This window comes from Myotis myotis, unplaced genomic scaffold, assembly GCF_014108235.1.
Source record: "Myotis myotis isolate mMyoMyo1 unplaced genomic scaffold, mMyoMyo1.p scaffold_m19_p_10, whole genome shotgun sequence".
Lineage (NCBI taxonomy): Eukaryota > Metazoa > Chordata > Mammalia > Chiroptera > Vespertilionidae > Myotis > Myotis myotis.
Genome location: NW_023416314.1, coordinates 46921991 through 46941496, shown reverse-complemented (window position 1 = coordinate 46941496; position 19506 = coordinate 46921991). Strand labels below are relative to the sequence as shown.

Sequence of the window (19506 nt, the reverse complement as noted above, 5' to 3'; positions counted from 1 at the left end):
TTGCAGGGTATATTTATTTTTTCAAACACATTTCAAAAAGATAACTTTTTCAGAAATTCTAACTTAAAACCTAGTATTAAAAATGTAATCTTATAATAAGCACTTTGTAGATTGTTTAAGCAAATTGACAAGATAAAAGATGATTCATCTTTACTGGAAATACAGCCTTACTCTTGAGAGACTAGCTATAACAGTTTATGATAACAAAAATTGAAAACAACCTAAATGTTTACCATTGATATTTATTAATTTAATTGTGGTACAGCTCTTCTTTGGAATACTATTCAACTATTAAATAGAAAGAGGTGTATATATACCTATATTAAAAATTTTCTATTATACACTGCTAGGTGGGCAAAAAGAAGTTACATAAGGTAAATACAATATAATTTTATTTTTGACCTAAAATTATACATATATAAGTATATCATACTAAAATTCTTAACAACTTAAGTGGTTATCTCTGGCCTATGGATTAGAAGTTTTGTCTTCCAATTTAAATCTTTCTCAGCTGGAAACACACACAAACATACATATACAAGCATAATTAAATTATATAAAACATATGCATCTATTTTATATATTTTTTTTAAAAAAAGATTCTAATTTTTGTAGGAAGGAAATTATCAAGCACCCTTATGAGAAGAGCACAACACAATAAATGTGCCCTAAAAAAGCCACATGTCTCTTATTACTTTGTTACTGTTACTTTGGTACTGTTGTTATAGAGAACAAAGGAATGTGATGAATAGGTCAAGGTCTCTAGAAGCCCTAAAGTTTGGTGATTTCCTGATTCCCTATACTAATTGGTGATAAAACTACAAAAATTGTGTTAGGGAGCTTTCTCCCATTAGTACTTTCTGTGTTGTTTATTAACTGAAGAACCAAGTTTTAAGGCTTTCTCTAAACTTAATTTTAGCATATACTAGTTAGTAACTCACTTGTAAAATAGCCATTTCCCTTGGGCTACAAATATTTTTCTTTGAATACGTATCCGTCTAAAAAAAAATAAGATATGGATTTTTTTTGCTTCCCTCAAATACATCTGGACTGATGGGCACTTAATATATCAGTATTTCATAAATACGTAAAACTAGATTCCATCTTCATCCCAGGACAGGGGTTGTTTAACATTATAGAAAGGCTCTTCTGAGTTATAAATAGGCTCACATGTGGTATTCTCATTTCAATGGGTTATTTATTACCAATTTGGGATTTATTAGTATTTGTGTTCCTGTTGCCACAACATTACTTGTGGGGATTTAACATGACATTCTGAACATTTTTTACAAAAACATAGTTTCAAGGCAGAGAGGCCAAACATCTGTGTTGTTGTTTTAAAAAGAAACTTTAAATAAACTGATTTTAGGTAGTGATTCAAAAACGTTAGTAATTTTTGCTTTTCGTGATCTTGAAGTTGTTCTGTCTTTCCTGTCCTCAAGGGAAAATGAAATGGAGCATGAGTACTGCCAAGGGGCTATTACGTTTTTCAGGTTCTTTCAATGTCAAGATAAATTTTTAAAGGACTGGTTTACAAACCTGCTGTATTCAAGACAGTATGGTACTGTCATAGCATCAACATATAGATCAGTGGGAAAGAGAACCCAGAAATGGACCCACATTTTGGGGATTTTTGACAAAGACACCAAAGCAATCAAATAGGGGAGGAAGTTTTTTTCCACAAATAGTGCTGAAATAACTGGCTGTCCATATAGAAAAAAAGTAAATCTCAATCTCTACCTCATATCAAACATAAGAATTCATTTGAGGTAGAGTGTAGACTTAAATACAAAATATAAAACCGTGTGCCTACCACCCAAAGTCAAATCCTCTCCTATCACCATATATTAGGAACCCCATCGATATACAGCACTTGTAACAAAGGAACCCATACCTAAAACCTATATGTTCATGTTGACCAATGTCACCCCAATAAATTTAAATAAGGAGATAAATAAAATCCTGAAACTTGTAGAAAATAGTTTCATGACTTGGGAATGGGCAACAATTTCTTAGGTCACAGAAAATGGTAATCAAAAAAGAAAAAATTAATTGATCATTATACTTCATCAAAATTTAAACTTACGCTTATCAGAAGACACTATTAAAAAATTAATATGTAAGACTGGAAAAAAATATTTCTAAAATATGTATGTGGCAAAGAACTGGTGTCACATTTATACAGAGAACTTTACAATTCAAGAAGCCAAACCAATTTTTTACAATGGACAATTTGAACAGATCCATCATAAATCAGATATATGATAGTCAATAAAAATGAGAAATGCAAATTAAAACCATTATGAGCCCTAGCTGATTTGACTCAGTGGATAGAGCATCAGCCTGTGGACTGAAAGGCCCCAGGTTCAGTTCCAGTCAAGGACACATGCCCAGGTTGTGGGCTCGATCTCCAATAGGGGGTGTGCAAGAGGCAGCTGATCAATGATTCTCTCTCATCATTGATGTTTCTTTCTCTCTCCCTCTCTTTCCTCTCTGAAATCAAGAAAAATATATTTTAAAAAGATAAAACCATTATGAGGTACTACAGTTGACCCTTGAACAATGCAGGGGTTAGAAAGCTGACCATTTCCCTGCCCTCGGGATCCCCTCTGCATGCAGTCAGTCCTCTGCATCTGTGGACTCCCAGTCACAGACTGAAAACAGTACTGGTGTTTTTCAATTGAAAAAAAATCAGCATGTAAGTGGACCTGCTAAAATTAGAAAGACTGACAAATGTTGGCTTGGTGGCAAAATAACTGGAATTCTTACACTTTGTTGTTGAGAATGTAAACTGGTACAATCACTTCAGAGAAAAGTGAAAGAAATTCTTACAAAACTAAGCATAGACTATCCTGTGAGCTAACAGCTTCACTCCTGGGTCTTATAAAAAAGAAATGAAAACATCTTCAAAAAGATTTATATAAAATATATATAGGAGCTTTATTCATAATAGCCTAAAACTGGAAACAGCCCAGAGGCCATTAATCAGAGAATAGATTATTTTTAACTGTCATGTAGATATTTAGACAGTGTAATGCTATTAGGCAATAAACATAAACAAACTAATGATACATGCAACCATTTGGATAAATCTTATAAATATTATGACATTTGTCAAAACCCAGTGAATATACACCGAGTGGCCAGATTATTATGACCACCCCATCAGTACTTCATTGCCACTTCCAAAAATACTGAATATTGAAAACTTCCTAAGCAAATAATCTCAAGGTTTTATTATTATTTGCATAACTAATTCATTGTACTGATGGGGTGGTCATAATAATCTGGCCACTCAGTGTACACTTAAGATTTCTATAATGTGGTGTATATAATTGTGCAGCAAAAGTAAATATTGAACTCTAATAATATACATGCTAAGGCATATACTTAGGGGCAAGTGTAATTGATGTCTGCAATTTACTTTGAAAAACACTCAAGATGGATTAGTGGATAAATATATGGATATATAAATTATAAACCAAGCATAGTAAAATGTCAGGGACACAGTCTAAATAGTAAAATATACAAGAGGTGTTCCATGTAAACTTCTTTCAAGTTTGATATATGTTTGAAATTTTGAGCATAAAGTAAGTAAACAAATAAATTACATAATTACAAAAAACTCAAGGGATGGGTGAAACATCAGACTAGACACCGTGAAAAGGTTATATAGTGAACGGGAATACACGCCTAAAGCAGTTACACATGGTGGAGCAAATTGAGACAAGTGGATGGAAACTATGGAAGAGAAGTTAAGGCAGATGGAAGGTACAACGAGATAATCCAACACAATACCATTCAAAGTGCTGTGACAAGATAAGGAACTTGTGCCAGAATGTCAGTCAGTGACTTTAAATTCACTGAAAAGGTTTTATAAGAAAGTAAGAAAAAGTAAGCTACTACACGTGACCTTGTGTGATGTCAGCTGAATGTGGTTGGTCTCTCTAAAGCAGTGGTTCTCAACCTTCCTAATGTTGTGACCCTTTAATACAGTTCCTCATGTTGTGGTGACCCCCAATTTCATTATTACAAATTGAACATAATTAAAGCATAGTGATTAATCACAAAAGCAACATGTAATTATATGTGTTTTCCGATGGTCTTAGGCAACCCCTGTGAAAGGGTCATTCGACCCCCAAAGGGGTCGCGACCCAAAGGTTGAGAACCGCTGCTCTAAAGTAACCAGGTACCTGCCTTCTTAAAGAGGCTCCAAAGCCAAGCGTCAGGCTTTGTCACAGCTGAATATTCCCTCGCCGACATTTCCACAATTCATTGGTTGCTAGGTAAATTCCTACATTGAGCTTCTTAGGCTAAGGACTCTGAATAATATAGGAAGCCAGAGAGAGGTTTTAAAGTATGAGATAAAGGGCATCTTTTCTAGAATCCCAAACCTTTCACATCAGATTGACTTCATCTAGACGTTTTTAAGGACATTAAGTACTGCTGATGACCAGCTTGTATGTATGAGGTAGCAGATTTGGGCTTTTTTGGTGCTGCGGTCTGAATATGCCCTTCCAGATTCATAAATTAGATACCTAACCCCCAAGGTGATGGTATTAGGAGGTGGGGCTGTGGGGAGGTGATTGCGTCCTGAAGGCAGAACCTCCCGAATGAGATTAATGCTCTTATGAAAGAGAGCCAGCTGAGCTCCCTACCCTTTCAACCTTGACATTGGTAAGTAAGGGTACAGTGAGAAGTCTACAGCCTCAAAGAGGGCCTTCACCAACCATGCTGGCATCCTGGTCTTGGACTTCCAACCTCTAGAACTGTGAGAAGTAAAATTCTATTGTTTCTAAAACATCCAGTGGCATTTTGTTATAGCAGCCCAGAATAGACTACACATCAAAATTATATTGAATGCATCTTTAATAGTGAGGGCATATATTTTACTGCTTTTCTCTCTATTCTTCCCCCAAACATCAACTGATTTCTACCATGTACTAGTCTCTGTACTAGGTACTAAGTACTGGACATACTGAGATGATTAAGATATTATCCTGGTTCTTAAGAAGTTTATGTCTAGAAGGAGAAATTCACAGGTAAACCAGTCTTTATAATATAGTGGGAGGTTCACTCAGAGGTGTGTGGAAAAGTACTGTGAATGTATTGTAAGGTTGCTGGACTTAGAACGAGATGGTCACAGAAGGCATTTGTCCGACCAGGATTGGGAGGGAGAGTATTCCAGATAGAGGAGGTTGCCAATAGAAAAAAAGAAGTATGTGGAAGGCCTGTATTTTTTAAAATTGGAAAGTATTTCTATTGTGTATATTGTAGAAAGGTGGTGGGAGATGAGAGAAGTAAACAGGATCACTTCTGGTTAAAGTGAAAAGATTAAATATGTATATTTAACCTCAGCCACCACCCAGAACTCCACTAAAACTAAAGTAAAGGATTTTTAAAAATACATAAACCCACAGGCAAAACAGAAGACAAGAACAACATTTTGGAAACTAGAAAGCTGATGGATGAGTGACTCAGCAGACCCAAAAAAGGTTTTTCTTAACAGTTGTAAAACCCTTGAAGCAACCCAATTTGCAGAACTGCAAAAGGCTCAGTAATTAGGGACAAGTTATCTCTGAAAGCAGGAGGTTATGGTGGGGCCAAAACATTAAAAAGAGGCTTGGTTGAAAGTTTCCTTAAGATACAGTTGCATTCCCCTCCCCGATCCTTTTCTGGTTCTGTGTAAACTGCCAGCTGCCTCTCCTTCACCCTAGCAGAAGATTAGAGGTTTGTTTGTGTATTTATTCTTAGGAGAGAGGACATCACTAGCCTGGGAGACACTAGGTCTGGCTGAGGGAAATTCTGTTTTGTTACAAGCAAGGGGGGTAAGTGAATGCCAAATATTGAGAATACCAGTCCACATTCCCTTCAGCTCCCAGAACTCTGGAAGCTTGCCCTCAAGGCAAGACATCGGAAGACAATTCTCCGAGAATTGGGGCTAGCCAAAAAGAAAAGGATTTTACTAAAGATCCTAAATTAGGAGTTTCTCAACAGAATAGCTCAACTAGGTCAAGCTATAATGAACCTCACAGTCAACAAGCTTCACCATGTACACATTGTTTTTATTTTGTCATCCTTCAGTCATAGAGTTTGTGCAACTCCAGTTTAATAGATTATGACATGTTCTAAAATAGCTTTACAAATTCAGTCTTAATAGCAATGTGTGAGAGTTCCTATTCACATCCTTGCCGACTTTTGCTATTAAAAAGTCTTAATTTTTTAATTCTGCCATTTTAGTGATTGTAAAGGGTATATCATAGTTATAATTTGCATTTCCCTCATAACTAATAAAATGGAACATTTTTTCTTATTTATTGGCTTTGCATTTTTTCTATGTAAGGAAATGCTATTTGTTACTTTGCCCTTTTTTCTTTTGCATTGTTTTTTTCTCATTGATTTATAAAGTACTTAATATGTTTTGAACACCAATTATTTTATGTTTCAGGTATCTCTAGGTTTTGGTTGTCTTTTCCTTGTCTTTATGATATCTTTTGATAAATGTAAGTTTGTAATTTTAATGTAGTCAATCAATTTCATTGGTCCTTTCCTGTATGGTTTGTACTTTATTTATGTCTTATGTTAAGAAATCCTTCCTTACCATGAGGTCCAAAATATATTCCCATATTCTCTTTAAATGCTTAATAATTTTCCTTTTATATTTAAACTAGAGGCCCGGAGCACAAAAATTTGTGCACTGGTGGGGGAGGTCCCTCAGCCCGGCCTGTGCCCTCTCACAGTCTGGGATCCTTCAGGGGATGACCAACTGCTGGCTTAGGCCCGCTCCCCGGGGGATTGGGCCTAAGATGGCAATCAAACATCCCTCTGGCAGCCTGGCAGCCCTCGGGGGATGCCCACTTGCCAGCGGGGAGCAGGCCTAAACTGCAGTCGGACATTCTTAGCGCTGCTGAGGAGGCAGGAGAGGTTCCCACCACCACCGCTGTACTGGCAGCCATCAGCCTTGCTTGTGGCTGAGCAGAGCACCCCCTGTGAAAGTGCCCTGACCACCAGAGGGCTGCTCCTGCATTGAGCGTCTGCCCCCTGGTGGTCAGTGTGTGTCATAGTGACCAGTCTTTCTGCTGTTAGGGTCAGTTTGCATATTACCCTTTTACTATATAGGATAGAGGCCTGGTGCACGGTGGGGGCCGGCTGGTTTGCCCTGAACGGTGATCCAGATCAGGATGGGGGCCCACTTGGGTGCCTGGCCAGCCTGGGTGAGGGGCTGATGGCTGTTTTCAGGCTGCCCGCACACCCTTTAGGGTGGGGGTCCCCGCTGGGGTGTCTGGCCAGCCTGGGTGAGGGGCTGATGGCTGTTTTCAGGCTGCCTCCACCCCCTTTAGGGTAGGGGTCCCCACTGGGGTTCCTGGCCAGCCTGGATGAGGGGCTGAGGGCTGTTTTCAGGCTGCCTCCACCCCCTTCAGGGTGGGGGTCCCCATTGGGGTGCCTGGCCAGCCTGGATGAGGGGCTGATGGCTGTTTTCAGGCTGCCTGCACCCCATTCAGGGTTGGGGTCTCCACTGGGGTGCCTGGCCAGCCTGGATGAGGGGCTGATGGCTGTTTTTAGGCTGCCCGCACCCCCTTCAGGGTGGGTGTCCCCACTGGGGTGCCTGGCCAGTCTGGATGAGGGGCTGAGGGCTGTTTTCAGGCAGGCCAAGCCTACAACTGAAGCTCCCAGTCTCTCCTTTTTTTCTATTTTTTTTTTATTCTGGGATTTATTTACCTTCTGTAATTGGAACTTTGTTGCGGCTCCAGCTCTGAGGCCGGCTGGCTGAAAGCAGGTATCTGGGGTTTGTTTAGCTTCTATAATTGCAACATTGTTGCTTCTGGAGCTCAGAGCTGGGCTGCCGGCAGGCGGGGAACCTTGGCTTCCTCCATCGCCAGGGCAACCAAGCCTCCTGTTCGCTTCAGCTGCGTGGCTGCCGGCCGCCATCTTGGTTGGCAGTTAATTTGCATATCACCCTGATTAGCCAATCAGAAGTGTAGTGGAGGTATGGTTAATTACCATGTTTGTCTATTATTAGATAGGATCCTTGACCCATCTGAAATTGATTTGTGTGGATTGTATGAGTTAGAGATCCAGTTAATTTTTTTCTAAATGTATAACCAGTTGCCCGCCAAAACAATTTATTTAATAACATAACCTTTCTCTAGTGTTTTGTCATGGCCCCCTTTTCATATATCACATTTCTGTAAATATGTGGGTCTGTCAGGATTTCTGTTCTGTTCATCTGTTTGCCTGTTTTCACAAAAGCATCACATAGTCTTAAAGTTTTATAATAACTCTTAATACCTGCAAGACCAGTCTCCATGCTATATCTCCTAGGAAATATTTGCTTTTCTATATAATTTTAGAATCACCTTTTTGAATTCCATGAGCATGAATAAAACTAGGGGCCCGGTGCATGAAATTCATGGGGGGTCCCTCAGCCCAGCCTACCCCCTCTCACTGGGAGCCCTCAGGGGATGTCCTACTGACGGCTTAGGCCTGCTCCCTGCTCCCCTTGGGGAGCAGGCCCAAGCCGAAGTCTGGCCTCCGTTTGTGGGAGGTGACTGGGCTGATAGGGGGAAGGCACCAGCCCCATCACCCCACTGCTGCAGCCACTGTCAGTCACTGTAGCCACCAAGGTTTTTTCATCAACACGGACTCCAGTCCCTTCACCATGAAAAAATGACAGCTTTCTTTAGGCATTTTCAAGATGTGTCTTTCATAGGATATGACATTTCTTTATTATTATTTTTTTTTATCCTCACCTGAGGATATGTCTCCATTGATTTTTAGAGAATGTGGAAGAGAAAGGGAAAGACAGAGAGAAACATCAAAGTGAGAGGAACACTTTGATTGGTTGCCTCCTGCATGAGCCCTGACCTGGGCCCCGGCCACGGAGGAGCCTGCAACCTAGGTACATGCCCTTGGTCAGAATTGAACCCAGACCCTACGGTCGGCAGGCCGAGGCATTATCTACTGAGCCAAACTGGCTAGGGCAGGATATAACATTTCTTAGCCCTCCAGCAGCGGGCCTTCGCCGTTTTTTTCGCCAGGAGTGTGGTGAAAAACCCTAGATCACCTTTTTGGATTCTTATTACCCAAGTTACTAAGACTATTACCAGTGGCATACAGGGAGCTTAGCCAATGAGCAGTCAGAAAAGGTGTTTCCTCTGTAGTTCACACCTATCACCGGCTCCACCCCCCGCCCAGGCCTGACACCTGGGCCAGAGGCGTCAACCCCCATCACCCTCTGATAGCCAGATCGGCCCCTAGCCCAGGCCTGACACCTCTGGCCGAGGGGTCAGGCCTGGGCAGGAGACCCCTCATCTCCCTCTGATCACCGGCTCCGCCCCCCGCCCAGGCCTGACGCCTCTGGGTGAGGCGTCAGGCCTGGGCAGGGGACCCCCATCTCCTTCCGATCGCCAGCTTCACCCCCTGCCCAGGCCCCTCCAATCACCAGCTCTGCCCCCCGCCCAGGCCTGACACCTCTGGCCCAGGCATCAGGCCTGGGCAGGGGACCCCCAGACACCTCCGGTCGCCAGCTCCGTTCCCCACCCAGGCCCCTCCAATCGCTGACTCCGCACCCCGCCCAGGCCTGACGCCTCTGGCCCAGGCTTTAGGCTTGGGCAGGGGCCCCCTGCAGCTCCGATGGCCGGCTCCGCCCCTGCCTAGGAGCCCCTTGGCTCAGGCCCTTCCTATGCTGCTCAGGGCCCACACAGGGACTACCTCGGAGTGACCTGGGTGCTGATGATGTTCCCGGGACCCAGGCCGCTGGGCGCCTATGTTTGCAAATTAACCGCCATCTTTGTTGGGTTAATTTGCATACTCATCCGATTGGCTGGTGAGAGTAGCGAAGTAACACCAAATTGCATATTTCTCTTTTATTAGTGTAGATTATGTTGACTCCACAGACTAAGGGGAAAAGTGACATTTTTGCAGATCTTCCTATCTGTAAACATGGTGTATTTCTTAATGTATATAAGCCTTTAATGTCTTTTGTAACAATATTATTTTCTCCATGCAGGTCATATACTAGTGTATTTTTTCTTAGATCTATTTCTGGCTACCCTATTTTTTGTTGTTACTATTGTTACTGTAAATGTTATTCTTATTAAAGAGAGCCAATAGCCCTGACTGGTTTGGCACAGTGGATAGGGCGTCGGCCTGCGGACTGAAGGGTCCTGGGTTTGATTCCAGTCAAGGGCATGTACCTTGGTTGTGGGTACATCCCTGGTGGGGGTTGTGTAGGAGGCAGCTGACCGATGTTTCTCTCTCATCGATGTTTCTAACTCTCTATCCCTCTCCCTTCCTCTCTGTAAAAAATCAATAAAATATATTTTTTAAAAAAAAGAGAGAGTCAATATAGTCTCATTGCTTTTTTTTGACATATAGGAAGATAGTAAATTTATTAATGTTGCAAACTTTCTTCATTCTAATGATATATCTACATATTCTTTTTAGTTCTTTATGTTGATAGTCATATCATCCAGTAATAGTTATGCTTTTTATCTTATTTTCCAAACTATATCTTTTTTATATATTTTTTATTGTCTGTTAAGGATTTGTCTTTCAAGGATTTAATATATATTTTTTATTGTCTGTCAAGGATTTGTAATATAACATTAAATAAAAGTGATAATGTCCTTCTTTTAAAGTTTAATATTTGAACTTCATATTTTCTAAAATATTTTTTTTTAAATATATTTTATTGATTTTTTTACAGAGAGGAAGGGAAAGAGATAGAGAGTCAGAAACATCGATGAGAGATAAACATCGATCAGCTGCCTCCTGCACACCTCCTACTGGGGATGTGCCCGCAACCCAGGTACATGCCCTTGACCGGAACCGAACCTGGGACCCTTCAGTCCGCAGGCCGACGCTCTATCCACTGAGCCAAACCGGTTTCGGCTCTAAAATATTTTTATAGATGTCCTATATCAGGTTAAAATATCCTCTTCCTATTAATTGGTAGTTGCAAAATAGGCATGGGGTGTAAAGCATAGGGAATATAGTTAACCAAATTTTAATAACTACCAGGTGGACACTTGAATTATCGGAGGGAACACTTTGTAACCTATGTGAATGTCTGTCTGCTGTGTTGTACACCTGAAACTAATACAAAAAGTGTTGAAGTTTTAATATTGAAAGGTGTTGAATTTTATGAAATGTTTTTTCTGTGACTATCAGTTGTTTCCATGGGTTGTTGAACTTGATGTGTTAGGAATTTTTCCCATGATTGTTTCCGTGATTGAGATTAGCCTATAATTTCTCATATTGTTCTTGACTGGTATGGGAGCAGGGTTATGCTTAGTTTCAGGAAATGAAGTAGGGCGTATTCTCTGCATCCCTTCTCTGAAAGATGCATGTTAGATGAACTAGTGTGATCCTTAGAACTCACTAGTGAAGCCATCTGAACTTAGTGTTTCCTTGTAGCATATTTCAAATATCTGATTATAGACTATTCAGATTTTTCATTTTTCATGAACTTGGTAATTTTTTCCTAGGCATTTGTCTGTTGTTGATTTGTTCCTTTTTAAGGAGATTTTTTTAAACAGGTTTTGCCAGTTTTATTACTCTACAAACCCTTTGCCTTTGAATCTTCAGTTACTGGTTGATTTCTGCTATTTTATTATTTACTTTTGCCTAGTTTTTTATTTTTTATTTTCTTATGTTTAACTTCTGAAGCTAAAGGTTTGAGAAGTTCTTAAAGTCTCTGAGTTCAGAGTCTTCAGTTCTCAGCAATTATTTCTTGGTGCTCCCTGGGCCAACATAAATACCTAACAGCTTCGCTTACTAAGTAGGTAGAGCCAACTTAATGTGTATTTATGTCCTTACACCTGACTAACAGAACTGGAAAGCATTATGCTAAGTGAAATAAGCCAGTCAATGAAAGAAAAATACCACATGATCTCACTCATTTATGGATAATAAAGACCATTATAAACTGATGAACAAAAATAGATACAGAGGCAGAGCAGCATTGAACAGACTGTCAAACTACAGTGGGAAGCCCGGGGAGGGTTGGGGGTGAGGGGGGTAAGAGATCAACCAAAGGACTTGTATGCATGCCAATGGACACAAGACACTGGGGGGTAGGGGAGGCCAGGGGAATGTCAAGGGGGGGGAGGGGGAAAGGAGACATATGTAATACTCTTTGTAATACTTAAGCAATAAAACAAAATAAAAAAAAATAATAAAAAATTAAAAAAATTCACCTAAATTGAAGAAAAGTAATACTTTATTTCATTTTTAAGTAACTGCAATTGCTTACTTACTAATGGGTTGTGTGCCTCTGTTCAGTACTGCACAGCTGCTCAAACCACCTACATTTCCTGTGCACTTTGCTTGCTGTAAACATAGTACTTGGTTTAAATCACTGCAACCAGTGATTTAAATGAAGATCATACCATAATGCAGCACAATCTAATACTGAAACAAATGACCTCCAACTAAGTTCAATAAGCCTCTAAATCAGCGGTTCTCAACCTGTGGGTCGCGACGCCTTTGGCGGTCGAACAGCCCTTTCACAGGGGTCGCCTAAGACCATCCAGCATATCAGATATTTACATTACCATTCATAACAGTAGCAAAATTAGTTATGAAGTAGCAACGAAAATAATTTTATGGTTGGGGTCACAACATGAGGAACTGTATTCAAAGGGCCTGAAGGTTGAGAACCACTGCTCTAAACTGTTCTTAAAAGTGTTTTGCTTTGTTAAATGTATTTCCTAGTACTTTATAGTTTGCATTGCTATTATGAATGGATCACTTTTCCCACTTCCATTTCTAGTTACTTTTTGCCAGAACAATTCAAAGCTATTGACTTTGTATATTGCATCTCTCTCCATTTTACCAAATACTGTTAGAAACTTTAGTTTCTATTAAAGTGTCTTGGGTTTCTAGGCATACAATAAATAGTACCAGTCCCCCAAAAGATAGTTTTATCTGTTCTTTGCCAATGTTTACAACATTTATATATTTGCTAGAGCCTAGGTTGTTCATAGATACTGTCTGTTTCAGGAAATATCTTTTGATACCTAAGGTACTGAGAGTTTTAGGTAAGAATGATAACACAAATAATGGAAAAATGGACCAGTTATTGGACAGGAAACTTAACGTAATAAAATAGTCATTCTCTCCAAATTAACACATAAATTAAATGCAAGAGTGGGTATTGGGTTATGCAAAATGCTTTTTTCTGCGTCTGTTAAGGTGGTCATATGTTCTTTTCTTTTTTCAGTTTTTTAACATGATGAATTAGGTGGTTTTTCTAATGTAACCCAGCTTTCCATTCTACTTGGTCATGATGCATTAACTTTTAAAATATATTCTTGAATTTTATTTGCTAAAACTGTGTTTAGAATTTTACCATCTATGTTTATGAGGAAATTAATCCATAGTTTTCTTTCAATGTTTTTCTCTGGTTTGGAAGCAGGGTATTGTTAGTCTCATAAAATGAGTTGGCAAGTGTATCTTCTATTCAACTTTCTGGTAGAGTTTGTTTGGAATTGCAGTTATTTCTTCCTTACATATTTGGTAGAATTCACCAATTAAGCTATGCAGCCCTGGGTTTTTTCTTATGGGAAGGTTTGTAACTATAAGTTTAATTATTTCATAGATGTAGTTTTATTCAGGTTACTTTTTTTTTTTTAAGAGCTTTGGCAGATTATGCTTAGAAGGAATTTGTGTTATCAAAGTTGTTCAGTTTATAAGCAAAAATATTCTAATACTTCCTTATTGTCCTTTTAATAGCTATAGAATCTGTAGTAATCTCATTTCTCATAGCAATCATATGTTGTCTACTCTTTTTTCCTCTGGTTAGTCTATCTAGAGATTTGTCTATTTTATAGAATTTCTCAACAAATCATTATTGGTTTCATAGATTTCTCAATTGCTTTTGTGTTCTATTATTGAATTCTGATCTAATATTTCCTTTCTTCTACTTCATGTATAATTGACTCTTTTTCCATTTTTTTAAGGTAGGAACTGAGGTGATTGATTTGAGACTGTTCTTTTTCCACTACATACTACCTTAGCAGTAGCTAACAGATTTTTTATAAGATACATTTTTATTTTCATTTATTTCAAAATTCTGTCTCATTCTCTTTTATTTCTTCTTGAAGCCTCAGGTTATTTAGAATTGGATTATATAGTAAACATCTTTGTGAATCTTTCAGGGGTTTCTTTGTGAAATCATGCTGATTTGATTCTATTGTGGTCTAAAAACACGCTTTCTATTACTTGAATCCTTTTAAATTTATTGAAACCTATTTTGTGGTCTAGTATATGATCTATATTGGTAAATATAACTTGTCCATTGGAAAGGAACATGTATTCTAGTACATGAATCTCAGTAGTTACAGCATTGTGATATTTTGAGTCAGGTCATCCTTTTTTCTCCCCCCTATTTAGATCTTTGCAGTGGTAGTTTGTTGTAAAAAAGGAAAAAGGCAAAACTTTCCTAATTCTCAAGCCTACATGTAAAAGTTCACCAGTGTCAGAGATATAGGAAAATCAGTGATTTTCTGTCTATTCAGCACAGAAATGAACAAGCCTCACTGTGAAAAGAGGAAAAAACAAAGAAGATGAGCCGAACCGGTTTGGCTCAGTGGATAGAGCGTCGGCCTGCGGACTCAGGGGTCCCAGGTTCGATTCCGGTCAAGGGCATGTACCTTGGTTGCGGGCACTTCCCCACTGGGGGGCGTGCAGGAGGCAGCTGATCGATCTCTCTCATCGATGTTTCTGGCTCTCTATCCCTCTCCCTTCTTCTCTGTAAAAAATCAATAAAATATATTTAAAAAAAAAAAAAAAAGAAGATGAAACGCTTTTTTATAAATACAACTCAAGATTATAGAGTTTGCAACAGACAACTCAGTTTAATAACAAGGTCAAAAGGAAAAGATCCACATCTTAGCCTTTGAATCTGCCTGGCTTTAATATCCTTTGAAGTTCAGATTGATCTCTCCTCCCTTTTATCTATGACTAATTTTATGAGAAGCACTTTATTACCTAAATCCAAACCTCCTAATTCCTTTAAGTGCAGAGATTGACATTTCTTAGTTTCATAAGACATTTAGTGCCTTGGCTTGATATCTCCTATCATAAATATTCTAAGTTATATTCCAAAAATAGAAATTAAAAGCCAAAGGAAAAGCTGTTGTGAAAGAAAAAAAAATGAAAAGGGAAAATCATAGTTCCCATAACGTTGAGTCTATAAAACTTAGATATTAAGGGTATTACAGACTAATGCAGCAGCATTAAGGTGTGGAACTATATACCAAGTACGAGAAATGTACCTAGTCCAAATAGATGGGCTATGAGTGTGCAATACATACTGGAATTTGAAGACTTAGTCAGAAAAAAAGAGTGTAAATCTCACAATTATTTTTATATTGATTACAAGTTGAAGTGATTATATTTCAAGTGTATTGATTTAAATAAAATGTATTATCACACTAATTATTCCTGTGTTTTTTAATCACACTACTAGAAAATTTTAATTATACATATGGCTCACATAATATTTCTGTTAGATGTTATTGCTCTAGAATTGCATGCTCAAACCTCAGTGAAGTCGGTCCTGCTTCACTTTACCTGTATTCATTTTCCTTTGACCCTAGTAATAGAAGACTGGTTAGAAAAAAAAAGAACAATTGAGACCAACAAAGACCTACCAGAGATTTAGCAAAGCTCACTTTTTAATAATGGTACTAGCATTAAATTCGGTCCAAGTTACTAAACCTTCTGGTCTATAACTCTATGTCTGCCTTTAGTGAAATCCACTTAGCTTGGATCTTGCTGCAACATTTGACTGAAGTTTAGGCAGGCACTTGGGGCCATGAATAAGAGATGCCCTTTTAAAAGGGTGAGGAAACCACTGGTGGCCCATTGACTCGCAAGTGTAGGTAATGTGCTACATGAGAGGCAAGACTTGGCAAACACCACAAGAGTCTCTGGCCCAATGAGTGGAGTTTGATAGTAATTCTAGCTACAAGTGTGAAAAGAAAAAAATATAAATAAATAAATAAAAATAAAAGGGTGAGGAAAGTCAATTAGGTACAGATACTTGGCCAGTAAGATGGTATATTCCAAAGGCCTCTGCTAAATTCCTTTTCCTGTAGTTCACAGCTTGATCTCCATGTACCAAGAGGAGCCAGACTAGACAATGGTGACAATCTACAGCCTGTTTTAGAATAAAAAAGATAATGCCCCTTTTCATATAACTTTTCATTCTTTAAAGAATAAGATCAGTAGGTTGGAGCATCGTCCTGTACACCAAAAGATTGTGGATTCGATTACAGGAAGCAATTGATCAATGTTTCTCTCTCACTTATCCTGGCGGGGGAGGGGAGGTGGGAATGGGAAGGAGGGGGCCAATAGGGAGAACAAAGGGGACATCTGTAATACTTTCAACAATAAAGATAAATTTTAAAAAAAACAACCTATCCTTGGGTGAGGATTTTTTAAAAAGTTACTCAACTTTTGATAAGTTCAAATTTTCACACCCATAGTAAATAGTTTTCATTGTGTTCCTGTGCATTAAGAATTATATTTGTTCTGTAATATTCTAGACATGTTTTCAGAGTCTAATCTCCCTCTAAAGTCTAACTAAAGCAGACATTCTTCCACTTAATTTAAACCTCTGAAGCTCTCCATTGTGGAATGCAATTCTGGCCGTATGTGTTTTGTTGTTATTGTTTTAATTGGGGTATGCTTCAGAGCAGGTTTTGCAGTTTGAGGAATGACTTTTCTATCAACGCATCAGAAAGTTGGTCAGCCAAGATTTGGACCACTTGCCATGGCCTTGTGAAACACTTCTCATTAGAGATGAGGCAATGTAATTTTAAAGACACGCTTTCCTAATGTGGTCTGTCATGAGCACATTTCAAGCCTAACACTGTTCTGTAAACTTCATACAACTAGCTTCTGGAATCTACTCTGTAGCCAAAGTATTTACAGAGGCTATTTGCCTAGATAGCTATACACACAAAAAAGTATTCCTTTTCTTGATGAATATTTTAGTAATTGAACCAGTTGAAATCAGAAATGGAGTTCAAAAGGGTTTAGATAAATAAGAAATAAAAATAAAGGTCATTCGAGATCACTGAGTTCAAGTTCTTTCCTAGATGAAGAAACTAAGATCCAGAGAGGTGAAGTAATTTGCTCAAGATCACTGCACCAAATAGTGACATACTATAGATAAGAGTAAATCTTGATGATGTTCAGTCCTGTGCTTTTTCCAGTATACTTATAGTGTTTAAACAATAAAATAGTGTTCGGTCTATAACTATAATAATATTTCTTCAAATTACAGCCACTAACTAATGGCATATAAGAGAGAAATGATGTGAAAGAAAAGAAATGAATCTTACTAGCCTATTCGCCTTCTAGTCCAGTTTAAATACCCCTCATTTATTAAGCCTTTTCTGATTGCTATAATGGATTCACTTCCGCATCTATGTTCCCATAATACCTCTTTCCACTGCTGGTGTGGCATGTTAAACACACTGATTTGCATTAGCTTTTGTGGGGCCTGCCTCTTTGTTCCCCTAGCTCCGTGGCCAGCAAACTGCAGCTCGTGAGCCAAATGCGGCTCTTTGGCCCCTTGAGTGTGGCTCTTCCTAAGCCTTAGGAGTACCCTAATTAAGTTAATAATAATGTACTTACCTATATAGTTTAAGTTTAAAAAATTTGGCTCTCAAAAGAAATTTCAATCACTGTACTGTTGATATTTGGCTCTGTTTCTAAAGAGTTTGCCGACCACTGCCCTAGCTGATAAGTCCTTTGAAAACAGAGTGACTGCAATGGTAGGGCCCATATACAAGTTTTCATTTTGTAGGCTCATATTTATTGGTTGAAAGAATGAAGACATACAATAAACATAAACTTAAGATAAACTTATTTTTTTAAATACTTAGATTTTGGTTTAAAGAATCCAGTGCTAGTTACCTTAAGCAAATGTAGAGTAATTTGAATAACACAAAATATTTCACACATTCACCTGAATCTGAAATCAAGTAAAAAATTGGCCAATTTTTCCAAAATGGTTCAAAGTCATATCAGAAAGAATAATCATGGTACCCTATAGGCCCGTGATTCTGCAAGCTTAGCATGCATTGTGGTAACTGGAGAGTTAGTAAAAACACAGATTGCTGGTCCCTACGCCTGATTTTTGATTCAGTAGGTGTGGAGTGGAGCCTGAGAATTTGCATTTTGAACAAGTCCTCAGGTCAAACTCATGCTGCTGGTCTGTGATAGGCAAATAGATTAAGAAGAGAAGAGAGGCAAACTGGAGAAGAGAAAGAAGGCAGTGGGCATTGTGCACAGTGAGTGGGAAGATTAGGAGTAGATGCAGTCAGTTGTGGAGCCCTGGACAGAACACCAAGGTTAGAAAGACATGGTCTCCCTCCATTTCATACTTCCCTGACATTCTGAAATAAAGGTACTGGGCACCACAGCCGAACTCACTCTTTTTTTTTTTTCCTTTTTGGTTAATCCTTGCCCAAGGATATTTTCCCATTGATTTTTAAAGAGAGTGGAGGGAGAGGGAGAGCTGAGAGAAACATCAATATGAAAGAGACACATTGATTGGTTGCCTCCTGATACACCCCAACCAGGGCCTTGGAACCTGAAATTGAGGCACATGCCCTTGACCGGAATCAAACCCAGGACTCTTCAGTCCTTGGGCCAATGCTCTATCCACTGAGCACAACCAGCTAGGGCCAAATTCACTCTTCACCAGTCAACCACTTGTGTTTCAGAAAATTGGCCACCACAGTAGATCTAGTTATGATCCATCTCCACACAATTACATTTTTGTTTACCTGTATTTTATTTTATAAGAAGCTTGTGAGTTTTTAAGAGAGGAGAAGAAGACAGGAGGAGGAAGAGGAAGGAGGAGAAGAAGGAGAAGGGAAAGAAGGCAGGGAGGAGGAGAAGAAAAAGTATGTGCTCAACCTTAACAAATAGTATGGAAGTTAAATGTCTAAACATTATCCATTTGGTTGGCAAGTAAGAAGTCCTTGATAGTGACCTTTGGCAGTGAAAATGGTTTTGGGGGTTTCAGAAGGCCAAAGCCAATCTAGAGTGGGTTAATCTTCAGATCAGTGTCTAGTTTTATATGTCAGGAAGAAATAAGTTCAACTTGAAACTTATATAATTTTATTAACCAATGCAACCTCAATAAATTCAATTAAAAAAATTTTTTTGTTTTGTTTTAAAGAGAGGAAGGGAGAGAGAGAGAAAGAAAGGGAGAAAGAGATGGACGTGACTGAATGTGGGTAGAACCTGCAACCTAGGTATGTGTCTTTTTGGTGTACTGGACGACACTCCAACCAACTGAGCCGCCCTGGTCAGGGCAATAAAAATTTTTTTAAATACCAGTTCAAATTTTTTTAAAAAGGAAATGTTCAGAACTTGCACATTGTTTTCTTAGGATTCCCAGGACTGCTTTCATGTTACTACCCTGGCCTTATGCAACACTTCACATTTTACTGAATGTCTTATCAGTGCTTCAGAAAA

At 38.8% G+C, this 19506-nt stretch overlaps 1 protein-coding gene and 1 non-coding gene across 10 annotated transcripts in view; both read left to right on the top strand.

Moving 5' to 3' along the window:
• The window catches only part of SBF2 (SET binding factor 2), a 357871-nt gene that overhangs the window by 214428 nt on the left and 123937 nt on the right, over positions 1-19506 (top strand). The gene's annotated exons all lie outside the window — the stretch shown is intronic.
• Positions 15834-15981, top strand: LOC118665548. Its single transcript, XR_004970659.1, has one exon. It is a non-coding gene; the product is annotated as a small nucleolar RNA SNORA62/SNORA6 family (small nucleolar RNA).